Source organism: Tenrec ecaudatus, chromosome 2 (genome assembly GCF_050624435.1).
Source record: "Tenrec ecaudatus isolate mTenEca1 chromosome 2, mTenEca1.hap1, whole genome shotgun sequence".
In the NCBI taxonomy this organism is placed as follows: Eukaryota; Metazoa; Chordata; class Mammalia; order Afrosoricida; family Tenrecidae; genus Tenrec; species Tenrec ecaudatus.
In genome coordinates this window covers 32,131,104-32,136,918 of record NC_134531.1, presented here as the reverse complement: position 1 = coordinate 32,136,918, position 5,815 = coordinate 32,131,104, and the positions used below count along the sequence as shown (strand labels likewise).

General features: G+C 38.7%; 1 pseudogene; it reads left to right on the top strand.

Annotated features, from left to right (window-relative positions):
* The first annotated feature begins 846 nt into the window (after window positions 1-846).
* Window positions 847-4,927, top strand: LOC142439937 (YEATS domain-containing protein 4-like; annotated as a pseudogene).
* Window positions 4,928-5,815: the final 888 nt, after the last annotated feature.

The following is a 5,815-nucleotide window of genomic DNA, read 5'->3' as shown; positions in this document are numbered from 1 at the left end:
GAGAATCATATGTAAATTTTTAGAAACATGCAGGCGTTTTGATCCCAACGTTGGAGCAGGATAGAGTAGCTCTGGTGTGGAAACTAGAAGTCTGTGGGTGTAAAGAGTGGGCGCTGTGGATGGGCTGCCTTCCTTCTTCTTTTGTTTCTGCTTTTTTTGGTGAAGTTGGATTTCTGGAACTGCTGTGGGCTGTATGTTGGCACTTTTCTTTCTTTTTTTTTGTGGCACTTTTCTTTCAATCCTCCATCATCCTTCACGTTCGGCTTTTTCCTTCCTCAATGTCCAGTGCTGCACTCTGGGAATTTTCTTACTAGTCTTTTCCCATTGCCTAAATCTCTTTTCAGCTAGGCTTGGTTTGGTAGCCAATAGTCTTGCATTGACTCAGTTTATTTTCACAACTACACTTTTATTAGATTAGCGGTGCATAAGCGATTATCTTATATCATGGATGCTAATCTCACCTTTTAAAACAGCCTCTTTTAAATTATTTTTTTCATTAACCATATTATAAAATTATGGATCAAACACATCATTTTAAAAATGAAATAATCACGTAAGGCTTCTATAAGTAAAATGAACATGGTCTGTTACAGTTTTCTCTCATTCTGATTCTTGCTCGTCAGTGGTCATTATTTTCCAATCTTCTGGATATTTTACCTGTTAATTGCTATCATGCTTCGGAATAAAATGCTTAAATGACTAGTTCTTAATTTGTAATTCCTAGAACAATTGGTGAGGATGACATGGAGTTGGGCAATATTTCATTCTGTTAAATAATGTCACTATGAATTGAAGCCAACCAGACAGACCTAACACTCGTTTGTCATTTTCTTACGGCGTGGCGGCATGGGTGCTGCTGTGAGTGCAGAAGCTCAGGTGCAGAATCTTCCACAGTGAACAGGTTTTCGCTGAGCTTCCAGACAAAGGGCAGGCTAGAAAGATGGAACAGGTAGTCCATTTTTGAGGTATCAATCACTAAAAACTTCATAAATAACAGGACAAAGTAGTCTGAAAACGAGCACTTCAGGTTGTAAGGCATTGAAATGTGATGGGGGAAGAACTATTGCCTTAAAGTAGAGTCAATCTTAAAGTCTTGGATGGCGTAAATCTTTCTGAACTTTCATTTGATGATGGGATGCAACTCAAAATTAAAATAAGCAGCTGTAAACATCCATTAATAATCAGAAGTGGATGGTACAAAGTATGAATCTGTTATATAAAGTTGGAAGTTGTCAAAAACGAAATGAAACATGTTGAGATAGATATTTTTGGCATTCATGTGCTGAAATGGACAGGTATTGGCTAGTTTGAATCAGAAAATCATACGGTTTACTCGGCTGGGGTTGAAAACTCAAGAAGAAAGCAACATAATCATCATCAAATAGAACATTTCAAGATCTATCTTGGACTGCAGTGCTGTCTGTGACAGGCTAATATTTGTACACCTATAGGGAATGCCAACTAATTCAAATATTATTCAAATGTGTGCACCAAGCACTAAAGGGAGTGATGAAGAACTTGAAGAGTTCTAATACAATTTTCAGTCTTAAGTTGATCAAACATGCAATCAAGATGTATTGATAATTAATGATACTTAGAAAGCAAAAGTTGGACATAAAGAGGAAGGAACAATAGTAGGAACTAAGGACCTGGTGATAGAAATGAAGGTGGAGAGAACATATAGATTTTGTAAGATGAATGACTTTGGTGCAATAATTTTTTCTACAACGTAAGCTGTGGAATGGACCTCCTTAGAGGGAACACATAGGAATCAAATAGATTACATCTTTGAGGAAGGACTATCCAAAAGTACAATATCATCAACCATAACAAGGCCAGGGGCCATTATGGAAGAACCCATCAACTGCTCATAGGTACATTGAGGTTGCAACTGAAGACAATTAAAACAAGTTTACAAGACTAAACTATATCCCACTTGAATTTCAGGAACATCTCAATAGCAAATTTGATACATTGAACACTGATACACCATGCTATGGTGTTTTTAATCGCCTATCTGCATGTGAAAGATGGATAGTGAATAAAGGAGACTAAGGAAAAATGATGCATTTGAATTATGGTGTTGCTGAAGAATATTGAAAGTGCCCTGGACTGTCAGAAGAGCAAACATATCTGTCTTGGAAGAAGGATGGCCAGAATGTTTCTTAGAAATGAGGCTGGCGAGACTTGATCTCTCTCACTTTGACTATGTTTTTTAGGAGAGATCAATTCCTGGAAAGGACATCTGCTTAGTGTGGCAGTTACATAATCTGGTGTCAATTTGAGAGGATTATGAGGTCAATTTGAGAGGATTATGAGTGAAAGGGTGGAGCCTGGCCTCTCAATCAGGATATAATCAACGAGGCCTCTGTGTGGGCGTGGCTTTCTCCTGAGAATTCTGAGAACTCCTGTATTTTCCTCCTTGGAGGAGGGAGACATTTCCCTGTCACTGCACACTCCCTGAGAGATGTTCTACTGACAAGACATATGGCACTTCACCTACTCTGATGCAACCACACCTCTGGAGCCAGAGAAACTATGTAGATGCCCTTGTCAGCACTGAGATGCTTACAACACCACTGGATCCACAATACTTCCAACCCCTGGTCTGTGATCCTCCTCCATTTGGCATCATTGCACATATTTCATGAGTCTGAAGAAGACTTTATAGAATAGAATCAGACATATGGGCTGATATTGAACTTATGGACTTGATCTGGAGTGAGCTGGGCTGTTTTCTCAATATTCAAACTTCTTTCTTATATACATATGAGTATCTATGAATTTGCTTCTCTAGTTTACTTGGACTAACACACTTAGCAATGAAATAACAACAACAGTAACAAAATTCACTATCATCAAGTTGATGCCACTTCAAGAATTTTTTGTAGCCTCTGCAATGATGAGAATCCAGACTATTTTATAATTTTAATTTTTTCTAACAATTTTATTGGGAGCTGATCCAGACATCATACCATTCCATAGTTCAATTGCATCAAGCAGCATTGTACAATTGATACCACAATCAGTTTCAAAATATTTTCTTCTTTCTTGAAGTCTTTGATATCAGTGCTCCCCTACTCCACTGTACCTCAGTGGACAGAAAATTAATAAAATTAAATGTGTGGCAATATTTGTAATTTTAGTTCTGACAAAATATGCAAAATGAATTGATTATCCAAAAATATGCATAATCAATGGAGGACTTTTAAAGTGTAAAATACTACCGGTACGTATTACATGATGATAAATGGAACATATGCATTGATTTTCTAAACTAAGAACGTTCTCTCGTGCATGTAAATTTGGTCTTAGGTGCTTTTGAGTTGATTCTGACTCATAAGACTCCTACGGCCAACGAACAAACACTACCCAGGTCTGAGCCAACCTCATATTGTCACTATGTTTCATCTCCTTGTTACAGCCATCTTGTCAATCCATCTTTTTGAGGCTCTTCTGCTTTTTCACTGCCTGGCCATTCTTAGTAGCATGCCCAAAGCACACGCCTTACTGCTCACAAATGCATGAACATGATACTGTGCTTAGTAAAATATATGTTCACTATGTAAGCCCCAGTTGGTTATTTCCACTATGAATTTTCTTTCAAAAGAGACACTAAAACTAAAATCACGTGCCTGTTCTTGTAGGTTGCATGTGCTCCTGAGACCAAGGTGGGGCATTGTGAAGATGCGGCATTTGACCTTTAACAATGGTCCCATTCAAAAGAAAAATCCACAATGGTGCTATGTGATGTGTAATACAACTCCTTTATGACACTCAACTTATCTGTTCTACAATTTCTCCAAATAGAAATAATATGAATGAATGGGCTTCAGAGATGTGAGGAGTTACCGGTTACTCTGTGCTGTAGGACCGGCGACTGCCCTTCTTTGGCCAGACAGCCTTCGCTTGGGCCAGCCTGGGAGAAACGGGGCCTTGACCCCGCCAACCCCGGTCTCTTTCCCTGGCAGAGGTGGTGGCGTCTTCCGTGGGACAATATGTTCAAGAGACTGGACCTGACTCTGGAGGGAGAGTGACTCTGGATGGTCGGTTTCAGCCTGCAACTTCCTCCGGAGTAGGCCCACAGGTCACCCTTTCCTGCATTTCCATCTCGGGTTTGAACCTCGCTTTTGGGGAGGGAGGGAGTTACAATTGTTGAGCCAATAGTTTATGGGAATGTTGGAAAGAAACGAGAGGAAGATGGACATACTCATCAGTGGACAGTGTATGTGAAACCATATAGAAATGAGGCTATGTCAGCATATGTGTGAAGAAAATCCAGTTTAAATTACATGAAAGTTATGGCAATCCCTTAAGAGTTGTCACTAAGGCTCTGTGTGAAATTACAGAAACAGGATGGGGTGAATTTGAAATAATCATAAATATATTTTTCATTGACCCTAGGGAAAGACCAGCTGGTGTGCTTCTTTGATGTGGACTTTGTTGATGCTTCCTTCGTGTAGAAGGCTGCTTGTTTGAAGACCCCAGACACTATTCCAATTGATAGCCGGGCACCGTCTGCGTTCTTCACCACACTTTGCTGTAGCACCCTTAACTTTAGTGAGCTCTTCATGAAGGTGACCCTGTATCGTTTATTAAAGCTCTTTCAGTCAGGCACCAATGCAATGCTGGGGAAAAGATGGCGGCTTCAGAGTTTTATGATGAAATGATATTTCAAGACCCAACGGCAATGAGGCAACAATTGTTAACAACGTCTCATCAGCTTACTTTAGGAGCGTTTAAGCACAAGACAGAATTTGCAGATCTTGAAGTGAAAACAAGAGAAAAATTAGAAGCCACCAAGAAGAAAACAAGCTTTGAAATCGCGGAGGTTAAAGAGAGATTAAAAGCAAGTCGTGAAACCATAAATTGTTAAAAAACTGAAAGTAGGAAACTTGAAGAGGATGATCAGACAAAGGAGATATGAACAGTTCTCTAAAGAACATAGTAAAAAATAGGCTGAAAAAAGGGTGGGCATTCATGGTAAAATGGACTTATAATGTGACCGGAGTTATGTACTTTAGAGGAACTGCACACATATATAGTTGTTGACCATGAGTATCTCAGCAAGGAGTCAAAGTTTTTGTCCTATTTAAGCCATCTTCAATGTGAAACATGTCATAAGAATTGATACTGTGCAGGCTTTTCTCAGCCCACTTTATGATAATCCTCTGATGCTGAGCACAATTTTGAAAATTATTATTGTATTATATTTGTAGGCTATTATTTTGACAGGCATAAAAATTTTTGTAAAGTATATAACTTTTGTAGTTCTTCAGTAGCTGAAATCATTGTGTATATTTATTCAAATTATTTTCTGTCCGCATCCTGCCTGTTTTACATCTCATGTGCCCAATAAGTGCTTAATAAATGTAGCTAATGGAAGAATAAAGAGAAATATTGTGTAATGTCAGCAATATACACTAAGTTGACCAAGACAAGACAGTCAATAGAAGATCAAGAGCTCACCTGAGTGTAAATCACAACAAACATTTACACTCATTAAGCTGCTACTTGGTTCTCTTTTTAAGACACTGGAGCAGACTTGTAACGATCTCTGACACAATCTCTTCCACTGGATATTTAATAAGGAAACAACCAGAGACTAGGCTAGGTGGGGCACTGGGCAGTCTTGCCGGGTGATGTTGAACGTGCTAGATGGTATTTTAAGGTCACTCTCAGCCCTTGGTTAATAAAAACAGAAGTCCATCGTTCCTTATTCTTAATAGACTATTAGTCTTATTCTGAACTTGGAAACGTTATTCAACTCTGTGAATTTCAAGTAAAAATTTTAATAAGAAACCTTTGATTTCTG